The sequence below is a fragment of the Macaca mulatta genome, chromosome X, assembly GCF_049350105.2.
Source record: "Macaca mulatta isolate MMU2019108-1 chromosome X, T2T-MMU8v2.0, whole genome shotgun sequence".
NCBI lineage: Eukaryota > Metazoa > Chordata > Mammalia > Primates > Cercopithecidae > Macaca > Macaca mulatta.
In genome coordinates this window covers 45,993,917-46,013,172 of record NC_133426.1, presented here as the reverse complement: position 1 = coordinate 46,013,172, position 19,256 = coordinate 45,993,917, and the positions used below count along the sequence as shown (strand labels likewise).

The 19,256-nt window shown below is 39.7% G+C and overlaps 1 long non-coding RNA gene and 1 pseudogene across 1 annotated transcript in view; both read right to left on the bottom strand.

Annotated features, from left to right (window-relative positions):
- Positions 1 to 19,256, bottom strand: part of LOC144338565 (uncharacterized) — a 371,807-nt gene that overhangs the window by 239,183 nt on the left and 113,368 nt on the right. The window lies entirely within an intron of this gene.
- Positions 9,545 to 10,801, bottom strand: LOC704031 (keratin, type I cytoskeletal 18 pseudogene; annotated as a pseudogene).

The window sequence follows — 19,256 nt, the reverse complement described above, 5'->3', positions numbered from 1 at the left end:
CTATAGTAACCCAAACAGCATGGTACTGGCATAGAAACAGACACATAAACCAATGTAACAGAATAGAGAATGCAGAAACAAATCCATACACCTACGGTGAACTAATTTTTGACATTAATAATCAATAATCAATACATGATGCTGGGAAAACTGGACATCCATATACAGAAGAATGAAACCAGTCCCCATCTCTCACCATATACAAAAATGAAATCAATAGATTAAACACTTAAATCAAAGACCTCAAACTATGAAACTACTATAAGAAAACATTGGGGAAACTCCCTAGGATATTGGTCTGGGCAAAGATTTCTTGAGCAATACCCCACGAGCACAGGCAACCAAAGCAAAAATGGATAAATGAGATCACAAGTTAAAAAGCTTCTGCACATAAAAGGAAGCAATCAACAAAGTGATGAGATAACCTACAGAATGAAAGAAAATATTTGCAAACTACCCATCTGACAAAGGATTAATAACCAGAATATATCAATAGCTCAAAAAAACTCCATAGGAAAAAATCTAATAATCTGATAAAAAAAAAGTGGGGAAAATGTTTGAATAGATATTTCTCAAAAGAAGATATACAGATGGCAAACAGGCATATGAAAAGGTGCTCAACATCAGTGATCATCAGAATAATGCAAATCAAAACTACAATGAGATGTTATCTCACCCTATTTAAAATAACTCATCCAAAAGACAGGCATTAAATGCTGGCAAGTATGTGGAAAAAGGGAACAGTCATACACTGTTGGTGGGAATGTAAACTAGTACAACCACCATGGAGAACAGTTTGGAGGTTCCACAAAAAAACTGAAAATTGAGCTACCATAAAATCCAGCAATCTCACTGCTGGGTATCTATCCAAAAGAAAGGAAATCAGTATATTGAAGAGATATCTGCACTCCCATGTTTGTTGCAGCTCTGTTCACGATAGCCAAGATTTGGAAGCAACGTAAGTGTCCATCAACAGATGAATTGATAAAGAAATACAATGGAGTACTATTCAACCATAAAATATAATGAGATCCAGTCATTTGCAACAATATGGATGGAATTGGAGGTCATTATGTTAAGTGAAATAAGCCAGGTACAGAAAGACAAACATTGCATATTCTCACTTATTTATGGGATGTAAAAACCAAAACAATTGAACCCATGGAAGTAGAGAGTAGAAGGATGGTTACCAGAGGCTGGGAAGAGTAGTGGGGGTGTTTGGGGAGATGTGGGTTAATGAGTGCAGAAAAATAGAATGAACGAATGAATAAAGCCTAGCATTTTACGCACAGTAGGGTGACTATAGTCAATAATAATTTAATTGTACATTTTAATACAACTGAAAGAGTATAATTGGATTGTTTGTAACACAAAGGATAAGTTCTTGAGGAGATGGGTATCCCATTTTCCATTATATGATTACTATGCATTGTGTGCCTGTATCAAAACATCTAATGTATCCCATAAGTATATACACGTGCTATGTAGCCACAAAAATTAAAAATAGAAAACATAATTTTAAAAATAAAAGCTAAAATAAAGTATTTGATCTGACCATCATTGTAGCAATGTTTTGGAGCAGTATAGAAAAAGTAAGACTGAGGCTAGGGAGACCAATTGATTCTAGTAATACCTCTATTACAGCAAAGATGGACAAGAAAGAATTTTGAACTTCCAATGTCATTTCTGCCACTATGTAGGTCTGTGTTCTTTCCTGGTTTCACAGTTTTTAAAGACACCTTCTCTACTGAGTAGAAGGCATAATTCACTAGGTCATACTGTTAAGCAGTTTAGCTTTTGAAACGAGATTACAATTGAGCTTTAACAGCATGGATTTGAGCTGCACAGGTCTACTTACATGTGGATTTTTTCCACCTCTGCCATCCCTGAGATAGCAAGATGAACTCCTTCTCTTCCTCCTCCTCCTCCTCAGCCTACTCAACACGATGACAATGAAGATGAAGACTTTCATGACGATCCACTTCCACTTAATGAACAGTAAATATGTTTTCTCTTTATTATGATTTTCTTAATAACATTTTCCTTTCTCTAGCTTACTTTACTGTAAGAATACAGGGTACAATCATATAACACAAAGTGTGAGTTAATCAACTGTATTATCAGTAATGCTTCCAGTCAACAGTAGGCTATTAGTAGTTATGTTCTGGGGGAGTCAAAAGTTATATCTGGATTTTCAACTGTGCAGGGGGGTCAGTGTCCCAACCCCCATGTTGTTCAAGGACCAGTTGTATTTGTGAACCTACATTTCTAAAATATATTCTTGTTTGAAGTACAAGTAAAGGAATACTAAAGAGATAGAGCCTACATATGTTATTTAGCAGGAGGAGGAATGGTAGAATGGAGTTTGAAAAGTGTGACCAGTAGCCCAGGTAAAAGGTAATGAGAGCCTGATATGTGTAAGGCAGTTGCTGTAAGAGGTGGACAGGAGGGAACAGCCATAAGATGTGTTAAAGAACAGAGATTTGATTGTATCTGTAAGGAGATTTAATGCAGAGAGTTGGTTACACAAGTGAGAGAGGAGCTGGGAGTAAAACAGAGCTCAGTGAAGGACTCCAGAGACTGGCAATAGTAAGAAGCTTGCACCAGCCTTCAACTGATGAAACAAGGGCTTCAGCCACACTACTGAAGCCAGGATTGCCCAGAGGAAGCTGGAAGTACAGTAGCTTTCCTGGCAAGAGCTAAAGCCACAGATGTAGCCCCAACTGGAAAATCTGCCGACATCAGAGAGAAAGGGTGAAAGCACCCTAGGTTCTTTCTCCTTCTAGTGCTCCAGTCTCCTACCAATGCCAAGTTCAGTTGAGGTCAGATGACTTGAGAGCCTGGGAAATGGAAATGTAGCCCCTAAGACACAGAGTAGAGCTGGAGAAGGGCATGAAACAAATCTGATGGCAAACATGCCCAACACTGACATAGTCCATCTATTTCACTACTCAGCATTCATTCTTACCTCATATCCATGTCTAACAAATTCACGTCTTTGCCAGACATGAGACAACTATCCATGACACAACTCACCAGCTCTCTGCAACAAGGGGAGGAACAAAGTCTGATTTGTCATTTTTCTATCTCAAGTCCAGATCTCCAGGCATTATGGAATTCCTCCTGTAAATAGCAAGTGTGGCTCCCTGTAGTCTGGTGACTTATAAATTAAATTACCAAGTGCTTATTATTAACACTCCTTATACACAATAGTAGGAAAAAGGTTGTTGATTAACACACACATAGTAAAATATGCCTGGTAGTTACAATTCTTGTTCTACAACTGGTCATGTGGCCATAGTATATACATATGACTTTCTTCTTCCACCACATGTTTTGTTTCTTCTTGCCCTTGTAACCAGCATGTTGGTTGCCATTCTTTGCTCAGTGGGGTAATCCAACCCTTTATTCTTACAAAGTCTGAATCTTCGGTGGTCCTGTACTTAATTGGGTTGCTGTAGATTTTAATTGACTTTGACTATCAGACATGGAAGTACTAAAAGATGCACCCATATATCTCCTGGGTTTCAGCCATAGTCTTTATGCTCTTATTGTGTAGCAGCAAACCAATTTCCCATTATTAATCATGACCAATCACTTCAACCAATATAATTTGCCCTTCCTTTGCTTGTTGGTTCAGTGGTATAAGGAGCTCCAAATGCCAGGTGAGAGCCTCAACTTCTAGTTTATAACGAGGCTGGGTGGAAAAAATTTCTTCTCTGGGAACAAAGATTTCTAGACTAGTAGAGCTGAAGGTTGTGGACAGGAAGTGAAAATTCTGCAAGTGGATTATTAGATATAATAGTGAGAAAAGCCATTCCCATTCCTGCCCCTTAATTCCTGAACCCATGCATTCTACATAAGGGAGAGACATACCATATATTCATCACTGGTTCAAAGCATGTGCTCCATCCTGGGGGATGTATACAAGCTCCACAGAATGTGACCTCCCAGGTGATACCATAAGCCATTTCACCATTTAATCAGGTCAGCAGCTCCTGAGTAACGGGGTGCATGCTAAGATCAGCAAATTTTCATGGCATGGTTTACTACTGTATTTTCTTTGTAATAAAATATGTCCCTTGGACAGAAGCATTGTTATGTGTGATAACATGATGGTGAATTAGGCATTCTATAAGCCCATAGATGGTGGTTTTGAGAAGACATATCCACACCCATAATAGTAACAACAAACGGTGGCTCCTCCATGACAGGAAAGGGTCAAATGTAATCAACTTGTTACCAAGTGACTGGTTGGTTCCCCAAGAGAATGGTGCCAAGTTAAGAGCTTAATGTTGATCTCTGATTTGGTGGGCTGGGCACTCAGTAGCAGAGTGGCAGAACATTATTGGTTAAAAAAAAAGTCCACATGCTTGAGTCTTGCTAGTCTCTAGCAGCAGGGTTTCTCATTGGATAAAACTAGCCACAGGCTGACACAAGAAACAGAAGGATGCAGCCTGCAGGGGATTAAATACTTTTGAGTAGAGCAGAGGATTGGCAGGGAGCAGTTCTGAAAGAAAATAGGCCTGGTTTTCTGAATGCAGAGTAAGAGAGAAAGTGGCTTCCCTATTTTCTATCTTGGGTGACTAGGTGGATAGTAATTCACTAAGCTGAGCACATAGAAATTTGGGAACGTGTTGAGTTTAAGGTGCCTGTGGGATGTTGTGGTAGAGCTGCCCAGGATGCAGTCTGAAGTTGAGGAGAGAAGTCTGTGATAAAGATATATAACCAGGTGTCAACAGAAAGTAAACAGTCATGAAAAATTATAGGAGTGAGTGAATTCACTCAGGGTCGATGTAGGATGATCAGAGACCAGAAACAAAGGTTAGCTATCACCAACATTTGAGTGAATGGTGATGAAAAAGACGGCTGTGAGGGAGAAGTTAGAGTGATGTTTCAGAAACTAAGGGAGACAGGGCCATCAAGAAAAAGTGGGTGATCAAAAAGGTCAAACTCATCTGCGAGGTCAAGTAAAATAAGCCTGAATATAATCAAGAGCAATAAGAGGCCACTGATGACCATTGCCTGGCTGAAATAGAAATGAAGAGTCTGAACCAAATCCTTGATTTTGCCTCTTTTCTTTACTTCTCAGAGCATCTGTCCTGAAAGTTTTATCGATTTGAGGGAAAATAACTTCCAATTCAAGGTTTAAGTGTACACCTCTGAGCAAGAACTCTGATGCTCTTGGTGGGGAGTCTGGGCAGGGCATGTAACAGGGAGAGAAGGGGATGGAGGCAAGAATCCCTCTCACCAATCTCTTTGCTGCCTACTGGAGAATGGAAAAGGTCAAACAAGCAATTAATTCCCTGTCCCTCCTGGGAGCTGTGAGAATTGTGGTCCTGTTGTTCTAGCAACAATTTTCTTCTTAGGAAGAGTGCACGGAATGCACTTACTCCATCTTATTGAAAAGTTAAGATAATAACAATTTTTTTTTAGTTTTTTAAAAGAATTTTTAAAGCTCCAAATCCCACCACAATACCATTATTTTTAAAATATGTTCTTGCATAAGTATACTTTGTACATGGTTGTAATCATAGCATGTGATTTTTTTCCCCAAATTAGAGTCATAACATAAAGAAAAAATCTTTAGAATTTTGAACGATCTCCTTGAAATCCTTAGAACTAGGAAATCTTGCCTTTGAAAACTGAGAGTATGTTAAATTTTTAGTCCTTAGAAATCTGAAAGAAACTTTAGAGATGATCTTACCCAATCCTTTGTTTTAGAAATGATTTGATTGAGACGCAGAGTGGGAGAATGGACTGATTTAAGGTCAGAAAGTAATTGATGGTAGGATCTTCTCTAGGACCTTGGTCTTTAGAGTCCAGTTTCCAGCACTCTTGTCACCATCACAGCTCGGACTCCAGCAGCAGGTTTGTTTAGCGCAATTGTGATTAAAGTGCCATGTATCACATGTACACCTCTTCTTGGAGATAGCAAAATTAGCCACAATAGTCTGTAGCTTTTACCTTCGAGAAATAGGATCTACTTACCCATCCTTTGAATCTTGTGACTTGCTTTGACCGTAATATTACGGAAGTGATGTATAATTGTTAGCCTAGGCCTTAAGAGGGTTTGCGGCTTCTTCCCTCACACTCTTAGAACCCTAGGATCAACCCAGGGCTAGCCTGCTGAATCATGAGTCATCGTTGCTGCCCTGCCAAACACCAACTATGTGAGTCTGTCCTAGATCATCCAGCCTCCAGCCAACCTGCCAGCAGAGATTAGTAGAGCCTGCCCAGACCAGAAGAACTGTTCCATCAACCTGTAGAATCAAGAGTGAAATAATTGGTTGTTTTAAAGCACTATGTTTTGAGGTGGGTTTTTTTGTTTTGTTTTGTTTTGTTTTTTTACATTGCAAAAGCCAACTGATGCATAGGTTTCTTCATTGTGCTGATAACCCACTCCATTAGAGTAAATCATACTTCATGTCTCATGGTTTCTTGAATCAGGAGGTGAGGAAATGTATTTTTTCCTGCCTTAATTTTTGTTTTATTATTTTCATTTAGATATCTAAGTTTCAAAAGACAATTTATAGAATAATGTTTTTGGACATGCAAGTCTATGTTCAGCTCCTTGCAAGCCATCTGCTTTGAAAAGAACGGTTGGTAGAGTCCTTTATTTTTACCAACAATCTCCCCTTCTCCTGCCCACATCTCAAGACATTCAACAAAGATCTGTACATATGGATCAAGGTGGGACTAAAAGGGGGAAGGAGGAGGAAGGTAGCTTTACTGTGAGTTAGGACACAGCAGTGATTTTTTTTTCTTAGTTTGAATCTAGCCTGAAGCTTCTAAATAAACACTGCAGAAGTATCTCCCCAAGTGGTGCACTGAGGAAAACAAAACAGAATGCATATATTCCTGATCTGGAGCATGGCAGATGAACAGACTGGAAACTCCTACTCCTGTCAAAGGCTTTAGGGATTTATTACTCATAGCTCTTCATTTCCATGGTATCTCTAATTTGATACAAACTAACTCTTTATAAAAACCAGCTTATAGAAAATGTCCATATTTGGTGGACTAAGTAATAAAGTTCATGTACTTTGAACATTCAGTGATTCAATCTTGTAATCAAGTTTGATATTTAGTTCAATGAGATTGTACCAAGAACTGAGCCTGGGCTCTGCAGCACAGCAAAACATTAAGCTGGATGATATTTGAGTGTTGCAATTACACGCCTACACTCTTTCCCAGAAAGGAGAGGTGGAGGGGGGCGGGGGATTATTATCTTTTATACATTTAGTCCCTGTAATCACACTCTGGTTAGTAGAGATGTTTTCTTTTTATCATTTAAATACACTTCAAAGATAAATCAAAAGTCTTTAGACTACAAAGTTTGCAGTGAGCTGTTTCACCTCCTTCTTGGTTTCTGGTTCCACTTCTCTCCTCTTTACTTCCACCAAGTTCCTCCAACAAGAAATAAGAAATGAAAAATGATGAGTGAGATGACAGATCACGTTGGTGAGCTTGACTTAGTCAGTTCACAATGTATACTTCTATCAAAACATCATGTTGGACACTGTCAGTATGTACTATTTTTATTCGTCAAGTACACCTTAATAAAGCTGGGGGGAGACAAAAAATAATAAATGTTGTTGCCTTATCAAAAAAAGAAAGAAAATAGTCACATTCAATGACACAGAATCTAATTAATGATAATCATGAAAGATCCCTCTGGCCACACTCAAGCTCTAAGCAGAGGTTCAGAAGACAAGAAAAACGACGAGTGTCCACCTTTTAGGAACCATCATTTATTCAATGGTTTATTGAGCACACGATCGTGTGCCAGATCAGGCATGATGCAAGATTATGAAGATTTAGAGGTGAACAAAAAAAGATCCTTATCTCACTCCTAGGGAATAGTCGAGTTTTCCTTGCATCAACCTGATTTCCATAGTTCTTCCAGTGACATCTTTAGCTATAGGTCTGTACCAAAAGAAAAGTTGCCTAGTGACATAATTTCTTTACAAATAACAATAATTAATAACAAAAACAATAATAAAATAGCTAACACTTACCTTGTGCTTACTGTGTGCCAAAAAGTGTTCTACGCACGTTCATATATTAACTAATTTCATCTCCAACAATCTTTCGAGTTACTATTATTCTTCCTTTTAAAAAAATATAAGGAAACTGAGGCACAGAGAGGTTAAGTAATTCACACAGATTCAGACTATTTGCTACACTATTCTTATTAAGACAGAATACTCTAGAGTGTTGTTATTTTTTAATAACAAGGGTTGAAAGAGAATGGGATGTTTTTAATCATAAGTAAATCAATAAATTTCGATGTCAAAATACCCTGTTCTCTAAGCATTCAGTCTAATCGAGATTTAATAATCTAGACCGAATCTTTTCCACTTAAACAGATGCTCATAAAAGCCACATCCAAAGAAAAATAAATTGCAGAGTGTGCTGACTTTTCTTAAAAACTGTGGCTGATTTTCAGTCAGCCTGTCCAAATCTCTTTTCAAACTTTCAGCCCATAAGCCAGTACATCTGCTCCAATATCGAAGTAGGATGTCAAGCCCCTAATATTCCCAGAAGAAATCAGGGGAATTTGGCCAAATGTTTACTAGGATTTCCTTGTAGGCATATTCTTCCAAATATATGAAGATCCCCAGTTGGGGGTGTTCTAAAGAGGCTCAGATTCAGTGATTTACTCCAATTGCCAGAACATGTACCAGATGAGCCATTATGTCCTGTCTCTTGCATGTGCATGTGTGTACCTGAGCCAGGTGGGTAAATACTGAAGAATGTTTTGCTTAAACTTACTCTGATCTCCTGTAAGTAACTGCAATCCTCCATCTGACACCTGGAGCCAAGAGCATTCTGTAGGCAACAACTGCCTACCTGATTTAATACGCAAACCAGCATACAACTTGCTTGCTCTCAAAGACATGTCAGTATGATATCTCCCAAACTCTCCCAAAGATAATCTTTGAAAATAACAATGATGCCTGGGTGCGATGGCTCTTGCCTATAATCCCAGCTATTCAGGAGCCTGAGGTAAGAAGACGGCTTGAGTCCAGGAGTTTGGGGCTGCAGTGAGCTAAGATCATGCCACTGCACTCCAGCCTGGGTGACAAAGTGAGACTCTGCCTTTAAAAAAATTTAAAAATTAAAAACAACGATGATGTTGGTGATGATAGTAAAAGCAGACCTTTATTGACCTCTTATAATATGTCAGGCTTCACACTTAATGCTTTATAGCATTTATAGTTTTTTAAAATTTAAATTTCACAATAATCTCTTTTCCCAAAGAACTTTATTTTTTATAATTTCAACTTTTATTTTAGATACAGAAGGTACCTGTGCAAGTTTGTTACATGGGTATATTGCATGATGCTGAGTTGGGAGTATGAATGATCCCATCACCCAGGTAGTGAGCACAGGACCTAATAAGTAGTTTTTCGACTTATGTTCCTCTCCCTCTCTCCCACTCTAGTAGCCTACAGTGTCCATTGTTCCTATCTTTTTTTTAACCTCTGAACTTTTTATTGTCCTCCTACTCTCCAAAGGGTCCCCTGCTTCTGCTGGCTTAATATCTCAGAACTTTGGTGTGGTTGGTCTCAGACACCACTTTGCCATCCACTATCTGGCGGGCGGTGGTCTTTTGGATGGTTTGGATGGAGTTGCTGTCCAGGGCATCACCAAGGTTGAAGTTCTTGCCATCTTCCAGCAGGCGGCAGTAGGTGGTGATCTCAGCCTCCAGCTTGACTTTGATGTTCAGCAGGGCCACCTATTCCTGGACCTAGCGCTGTCCCTCTGCCCTGGTCTGCGCCGGCTCAGACTCCAGGTGCAGCAGGATCCCGTTGAGCTGCTCCTTCTGCAGGGCGTAGCGGGCCTCCACCTCCCTCAGGCTGTTCTCCAAGCTGGCCTGCAGATTTCTCATGGAGTCCAGGTCGATCTCTGAGGACTGGACTGTACGTCTCAGCTCTGTGAGCATCATCTCAGCAGCTCCAACCTTGGCGGACTGTGTGGTGCTCTCCTCAATCTGCTGAGACCAGTACTTGTCCAGTTCCTCTCAGTTCTTCCAAGCCAGCACGTCATATTGGGCCCGGACGTCTGCCATGATCTTGGCAAGGTCCTGAGATTTGGGAGCATCTACCTGCACGGTCAACCCAGAGCTGGCAATCTGGGCTTGTAGGACTTTTACTTCCTCTTTGTTGTTCTTCTTCATGAAGAGCAGCTCCTCCTTGAGAGCCTCGATCTCTGTCTCCAGCTGCAGCTGAGTGACATTGGTGTCATCAATGACCTTGCGGAGCCCACGGATGTCGCTCTCCACAGACTGGTGCATGGCCAGCTCTGTCTCATACTTAACTCTAAAGTCATCAGCAGCAAGACGGGCATTGTCCATACTGTCCACCGTATTTGTGAAGAGCTGAGCCCTCAGGTCCTCCATGGTCTTGAAATAATGGCTCCAGTCTCTGACCTGGGGTTCCTTCTTCTCCAGGTGCTCCTGGATTTTGCTCTCCAGCTTCCGATTCTCGGTCTCCAGGCCCCTCATCCTGTCCAGGTAGGAGGCCAGGCAGTCTTTCAGGCTTTGCATGGTCTCCTTCTCGTTCTGGATGCCTCCCATTCCTGCTAGACCCCCGGCCATCCCCGTGGCCAGGCCCCTGGACCTCATGCTCCCCCGGAAGCTGGTGGAGCGGGACACGGAGATTCGGGAACCAGAGCCCCCCACGCCTGCATAGAGGCTGCCTGCACTGCTGACTGGCTGGGTGCCATAGCTGGGCACCTGGACAGAGCCCCAGGACCGGTAGTTGGTGAAGGTGGAGCAAGTGGTGAAGCTCATGCTAACCGGGGAGGAGAGTGAGAGGACAGGACTTAGGCTTTGTCAATGACCCATTGTTTCCATCTTTATGTTCACGAGTAACCAATGTTTAGCTCCCACTTATAAGTGAGAACATGTGATATTTGGTTTTCTGTTCCTGAGTTAATTTGCTGAGGATTATGGCCTTCAGCTGCATCCATGTTGCTGCAAAGGACATGATCTCATTCTTTTTCATGACTGCATAATATTCCATGGTATATATGTACCACATTTTCTTAATCCAATCCACAACTGATGGGCACCTAAGCTCATTCCATGTCTTTGCTATTGTGAATAATGCTGCAATGTACATACAAATACATGTGTCTTTATGGTAGAAAGCTTGATTTTCTTTGGGGTATATACCAAGTAATGGGACTGCTAGGTCAAACAGTAGCTGTTTTAAGTTCTTTGGGGAATTTCCAAACTGCTTTCCACAGTAGCTGAACTAATTTACATTCCCAACAACAGTATATAATCATTTCCTTTTCTCGGCAGCCTCAACAACATCTGTTATTATTGGACTTTTAATAACAGCAAACAACCTTTAAGTAACCAGTACAGCAAGATTTTCAAATTTGGTATGTGTAAAAATTACCTGGGAAGCTTATAAAAATGTAGCTTTCCAGGCTCCACTCTAGAACATCTGATTCAGTAGGTTTAGGGAGTGGTGTGAACATCTTTTATTAAAAATAATAGAAAACTGGTGAAAGTGACTGAAATCAAGCTAATCCAAATAAATAAAATGTATTGTGCTTCTACTAAGTCCATATGGAAATTAACAAGATAGAGTCTTTGTTGTTCATCTTATAAAAAGAATAACAATATTGAACAAATCCTTTCCCAAGAAGTAAAAAGTATGTGTTGATTGTGTGACAGATTTGGGAAAAAGCAAGTGAAACTAACAGGGAAGGAAAAGATGGGAAAAGGAGGGGTCAAAGAAGGGGAACATTCTATCTCTTGCTGTATACAAAACCACTAAGAGACTTAATGGATTAAAAGGCAAAAATCATTTCATTTGTTTATAAATCTGAAATTTGGGCAGGGCTCAGTGGGGACAGTTTGTCTTTGCTCCATGTGTTGCCATCTGGGGTGGCTTAACCTGGCCCAGGGAATCTACTTCCAAGATGGCTCACTCATATAGCTGACAAATTGATACTGGCTATTGATTCCTCTTCATGTTGGGCTCTCCATAAGGTGGCTTGGGCTTCCTCACAGCATGGTGGCTGGGTAATGAGGGTGATAATCTCAAAGGACAAGAAGTAGAAACTTCCAATTTCTTAAGGCCTAGCCTCAGAAATACGCACATTGCTTCTATCATACTCAACTGGCTAAGCAGTCACAGATCCCAGATTCAAAGGAAAGGGATATAGATTTCACCTTTTAGTTGTAGGAGTGCCAGAAAACATTGGAGCCATGCTTTAAAATTGCACAGGGACAGACAAAGGAAAGACTGAGAACATGAAAAACAAACTTTGCCTATTTTGCTAAGGCCAGTTCAACCAGGAAGAAAGCAAACACTCCTTCCTTGGTTAGTCAAGAAAAACCATTCCAAGTAGAGTTAGCACACTTTCTAAGATCTTGTCACAAAAATGGGAAACATGGGAGATTTTCCCTACATACTTAAATGGAAAGAAAGTTCTTTCAAATGTCACTCTTATTTCCCAAAATACTTTCTTCTTCTTGACAAATATTGAATGTGCTTACATGCCAGTCACTGTACTAGATGTAGGGGATATCAAGATGAATAAGACATAGTCTTTGTCCTCAAATATGAATAGTTAGAGGAAATAATCATCAGAGTCATGCTACACACACATAAAGCTATTTTGGATGCCCATAGGAGAGACAGATAGGTGGGTGGACCAGCTCAAATCCCACTTTCCTTGGGCCATGGATCCCTGAACAGGATACCAGTTCAGGTATCCTGATCTATGCTGTCACTACTCCTTGTATCACAGTACTTTATTATATATTTGTGAGACTATTTGATTACCATCTCTTTCCCATACAGGATCATAGAATCCTCTTGAATATTGGGCCAGCTTTAGTGATTCACTTCTAATGAAAGATACACAGAACTGACTCTATGTGACTTCAGAGGTTAGGTTACCAAAGTGTCTGCCTGGCTCTCTTCCTAGCTATACACACCTTGGAGCTCTGGTGCTGCCATGCTGGAGAGATCACACTGAGAGATGAGAGAGACAGACAGAGAGAGAGAGAAAAAGAGAGAGAGAGAGAGAGAGAGAGCTTGAGAAGAGAGAAAGACAGAGAGGAGCTTGAGAAATCCCAGCTATTTTAACTTCAGCTGTTGGAGTCTTCCAGCATCAACCACCAGATGTGTGAGTGAACAAGCCTCAGATGATTCCAGTCCCCAGCCTTCAAGCTGCCTTAGCTGATGCTGCATGGAGCAGAGACGAGCCTTCTTCTCTGTGTCTGCATCCTATCTGAATTCTTGACCAAAAGAATTCGTAAACATAATAAATGGTTGTTTTATGCTACTAGGTTTTGGAGCGTTGTTATGCAACCATAGTAATTAGAACAGAGAAAGAAGCAAGATTCAGACTTAGAGGCACTTTACATGAATGAGGGGGAGTTTGTACTTTCCCTAGGGCTATGGAGAGATATGGAGAGATTTTAGCCAGAAGAAAGGGACAGCTCTATTTGAGTTTTAGAAAATAACTCTGCCTGGGAACAGTGGCTCATGTCTATAATCCCAACACTTTGGGAGGCCAAGGCAGGGGTATCACTTGAGCCCAGAAGTGCGAGATCAGCCTAGGCAACACAGTGAGACCTTGTCTCTACACAAAAAAAAAAAGTCTTTTTTTTTTTTTGAGACAGAGTCTTGCTCTGTCACCCAGGCTGGAGTGCAGTGGCACGATCTTGGCTCATTGCAAGCTCTGCCTCCTGGGTTCATGCCATTCTCCTGCCTCAGCCTCCCGAGTAGCTGGGACTACAGGCGCATGCTGCCACGCCCGGCTAAGTTTTTGTATTTTCAGTAGAGAGGGGGTTTCACCGTGTTAGCCAGGATGGTCTTGATCTCCTGACCTCGTGATCCGCCCTCCTTGGCCTCCGAAAGTGCTGGGATTACAGGTGTGAGCCACTGTGCCTGGAAAAATATTTTTTTAGTTAGCCAACTGTTGTGGTGCATGTCTGTAGTCCCAGTTACTTGGGAGACTGAGGTGGGAGGATTGCTTGAGCCCAGGAGGTTGGGGGTGCAGTGAGCTATGATCGCACCACTGCACTCTAGCCTGGGTGACAGAGTGAAAACTCGTCTCAGAAAAAGAAAATAAGAAAAGAACTCTGGCTACATGCAGTGGGACTCTCATGGGAGACTGCATAGGACATTGGTAAAGATTAACACTTAGAGTCAGAATGATGAGGGTCAAGTTCCAGTTTGCTACTGTGTAATCAATGGCATAGTCAGTTAACCTCTTTAAATCTCGGTTGTATCATCTATAAATTAGGAATAACAACACTCCCCTCTCAGTGAAGAATGTGAAGACAGCTCAAATGTGGTCACTGGACATGTATCATTTCAAGCCTACTTTTCCACTTTCAATTAAACTGGCTGTTGGGGGAAGTTGGTCACATGACAATTCGAAATGATTGTTGAGATAATAATATCTCTTCATCACAAATAATGCCAGTAAAGACTAAGTCTCTGATTCTAAGTGGCTTATTCAAGTTGAATTACTTAGAAATACACTCAACAATTACAACAATGTAATTGTTAGGACCAAGAGTCATGGTTTTCCAGTGATGATAAGATAGGATGTCTTATGATGACTAAACTGTGATGTAAAAATTTCAATTCCAAGAGTTGACTCTTTCCCAACACTGGGTGATTTTCTTCACTTGTTAAAAAACTAGTCATTGACGTATCATGGAGCATATTTTTAAATCACCTCCAAGTACTGCATCTGAATATGATGAAATATGTTCAGAGAGGAATATGACGAAAGAACAGATCAGTAATATATTTAATGCTGCTTCCCAAGCTAAAACATTCATCCCTCTAAATTTTTCTGATATGTGATTCAGCTTAGCATCTGACAAAACATTAATTTTTAGTTAGAATCCTCTTCATAATTTTTTGGTCTATCTTTAATCCAGTATCAAAACAGGTAAATGCAACAAACACATGACGTCATTTCTACATCTCGAAATTGTGAATTAGGACCTTCTAAATGAGTATAAAAGGAGGAAGAAGAAGCAGCAGATAAATATGGTATTTTGCCTAAAACTCAAGCTATTCAACGTTCAGTGAGATAGAGATATGGCAAGGAAAGGTTACAAATGTCATCACTTTCTCTGTTATGAAACTATTGTCAGTATCTCATTGGTAATAATTACGCATTTTTTTCATTTTACAAATAGAAATGTATCTTTTAATTAAAAAATTGTTGGTCCTAGTGTGTCATTATTGCATTTGATTCCAAATGTTTGAAAAAAACTATACAGATGGTGATGACACAGGCAGTGGGTTAGATCGCTCCAAAATAGTGTAAATGAGAAGCAAAGAGAACCAAGGAAAGATCCCAGGGAACACCCACATGAAAGAAACAAAGAGTCAGCGAAGGAAACTGAGAAAGGAGAGGCCAGCAATGTAGGAGGCAATACAGGAGAAAGTGTACTCATGGGATCAAGGAGAAGAAAGGGTTCAAGGAAGCTTTGCTAGTCACAGAGAGGGAACAATGTCAAATGTTTCACAAGTCACCGGACATAAGTTGAGAAGGCTTACCGAAATGAGTTAGCATCACTGAACTCAGTAAGAGCAGTTTCAGCAGCGTGGTGTGGCTGGAAACCCTTCTGCTTGAATTGAGGTGTGGGCGGGAACAATACAACAGAAACAGTGAGTGTGGAATACCTTTTCTAGATTCTTGGCTAAAAATGGAAGGTGAAAAATGGGATATTAGCCAAAAAGGTATACAGGAGAGAGAGAGAGAGAGAGCACACAGCATTCCTAAAACAAAAATAAATTAATATTTAAATACTGACTGAAATCACTTAATATACAGGGAGTGTTTTAAATAGAACAAATGTTTCAAGAGGCTGGAAGGGATAGCATCCAGCTCTTGATACAGAGAATAACCTCAGAAAGGAAAACTTCTTTTACAGTGATGCTGTGGTTTGGATATGGTCTGTTGTCCCCATCTAAACTCATGTTGAAATTTGATCCCCCATGTAGTGGTGTTGGGAGATGAGGCCTCGTGAGAGGTATTTGGGTCATAGGACTGGATCCCTCATGAATAGCTTGATGCTGTTCTCCCGGTAGTGAGTTCTCACTAATGCAAAACTAGATTAGTTCTTGAGGGAATACATTAGTTCCTGAGAGAGCAAGTCGTTATAAGGCAATGTTTTTCCTCTTGGTTGGACCTCTTTACCTCCTCCACCATGTTGTAATGCAGCACAAAAGCCCTCACCAGAAGCTAGGACCATGTCCTTGAACTTCTCAGCTTGCAGAACTACGAGCTAAATAAATCTCTCTTTTTTAAAATAAATTACCCAGTCTCAGGTATTCTTTTATATCAACACAAAGTGGACTGAGACAAATGATGGGAGGAAAGTAAGAAAGAATGATTAAAAAGGCCGTTAAAAATAAAAAAAAAACCTGCAATCGGTGTGAGCAATGAAACAATACTGGCTATGAGTTGATAATTATTGAAGCTGGATGATACATACATGAGGGTTCATTATACCATCCCCTCAAGTTTTGTGTATGTTTAAAAGTTTCCACAATAAAAACATTAAAAAAAATGATTAAAAACCCTGGGGTAAAAAATTGCTGTTACTTGGGGAATAGCTTAAGTTTCTGATGTGAAGTTGAGGAAAAGTTGTCTGCTGAGAGTTAAGGTTGTGGGTTGAAGGTTTAATAAGATTGGTGAAAGTTTGAAATCACTGCTGTGGGAGAAAGAGTTGATGATCCAGCTGAGGTTAGAGGTCTTGAATTTCCAGTTGCAAATATTTGTGTGTTGTAAGATTTTTCTCTAGGAGCTCTCAAGAGCACAAGTGTGAGAACTGTTGGGGAGATCCATAATTGATTTTTGATGGGCTGGTGCAACTGTAGATTAAGGGAAGCATCAATAAGAAAGATTTAATGTGATGGGGCATGTTGCTTCCCTCCCCCTTCATGAAAAAGTTATTGTGTTTTTTGTTTGTTTGTTTGTTTTTAAGTAGGAGAATAGTATAGTAGTCTTGAAGTTTTGAGTTTGATTCTGATGGGAAAGAGAGAAAAACTAACTTGAGAGGTAAGATAGTTTTTCTTTAAAAAATATTGTCTCATGTATTATCATATAATATTGATCATAACTGTTTACGAGGAAACTGAATGATAGTAAAATAAAATAATCCAAATGCACTTTCAGAAATATTTTAAAATTTAAACCAAATATGATTTTAAGTACTTATAAATTATTTATACTAAAAAACTAGTATCTATCTAGAGGAAAAACCATTTCAGATATTGACCTCCAAATTTAGCAATCTTTCTGGTATTTCCACTGATGGCTTTATTTCCCATTCTAGATTTCAAACTATTATTTTAACTCATATTCATTTTATTTGAAGTTTTCCATAAGTTATTGGGGTACAAGTGGTATTTGGTTACATGAGTAAGTATTTTAATGATGATTTGTGAGATCCTGGTGCACCCACCACCCGAGCAGTATACACTGCAGTGTATTTGTAGTCTTTTATCCCTCGCCCCCTCCCACTCTTCCCCCTAAGTCCCCGAAGTCCATTGTATCATTCTTACGTCTTTGTGTCCTCATAGCTTAGCTCCCGCATATTGGTGAGAACATACGATGTTTGATTTTGCATTCCTGAGTTACTTTACTTAGAATAATAGTCTCCAGTCTCCAGTCTCATCCAGATCATTGCAAATGCTGTTAATTCATTCCTCTTTATGGCTGAGTAGTATTCCATTGTGCACATATATATATATATCTCTCTCTCTCTCACAGTTTCTTTATTTACTCGTTGATTGATGGGCATTTTGGTTGGTTCCACGATTTTGCAGTTGTGAATTGTGCAGCTATAAACACGAGTGTGTGCAAGTATCTTTTTCAAGTAATGACTTCTTTTCCTCTGGGTAGATACTCAGTAGTGGGATTGCCAGATCAAACGGTAGTTCTACTTTTAGCTCTTTAAGGAATCTCCACACTGTTTTCCATAGCTGCTGTGCTAGTTTACATTCCCACCAGCAGTGTAGAAGTGTTCCCTGTTGACCACATCCACACCAACATCAAGTGTTTTTTAATTCTTTGATTATGGCCATTCTTGCATGAGTAAGGTGGTATTGCATTGTGGTTTTGGTTTGCATTTCCCTGGTCGTTAGTGATGTTGAGCATTTTTTCTTATGTTTGTTGACCATTTGTATATCTTCTTTTGAGAATTGTCTATTCATGTCCTTAGCCCATTTTTTCATGGGATTGTTTGTTTTTTTCTTACTGGTTTGTTTGAGTTTGCGGTAGATTCTGGATATTAATCCTTTGTCAGATGTATTGATTGTGAAGATTTTCTCCCACTCTGTGGGTTGTCTGTTTACTCTGCTGACTGTTCCTTTTGCCGTGCAAAAGCTCTTTAGTTCAATTAGATCCCAGCTATTTATCTTTGTTTTTATTGCATTTGCTTTTGGGTTTTTGGTCATGAAATCCTTGCCTAAGCCAGTGTCTAAAAGGGGTTTTCCAATGTTATCTTCTAGAATTTTTATAGTTTCAGGTCTTAGGTTTAAGTCCTTAATCCATTTTGCTAACTCAGATTTAAATGTACTTTTAAAGAAGATTAATTGTTGTACATCTTCCACATTCTACCAATATCTTCATAGCCTAAGAATCCCTTGAAACAGAATGACCTACACTCCATTTGGGACCAGTGACCACTGACAAAATCTCAATTTGCTGTATATCCACCTCCCCTCCTTGTGTTTACATTTTGTAAACTGGATCCTGAGGTTTAAATATTGTGGGCAGTGGGTTACTAGTAACCAACATGGCAAAATACTATAATGCTTCATTAAACAAAGCTGTAAGATAAGGTTAATATAACTAGGGAATAAGGAAGCCTGTGCTATGAGCAAAATGAGGGTTAGTGGAAATCTTGGTGCACTGTAACTAGTTTGCTTATGTGTAAATTTATTTGTTTATATTGTTTCAAGATGGGCTGAATTGTATCGTTTACATGACAAAGTTGTCAGCAATTTCCAGTTTGCACTGTAGATTTTTGGAGGGTGAGACATCTGTGAAATTCTCTATAATGAAAGCCAGCAGTTTTTAAAATGATATGATTTCACTGCAGTTCAGATAATCAGGGACTAGAAAAGTCAAACCAACCCTCCCATTCATGACAATTAACAAAGCTGGACAAAATATAAAAACCATCTTCATAAAGGCATCAGAAAACTAAAAAAAAGTGAAAAATTACAGTGCCAAGATGG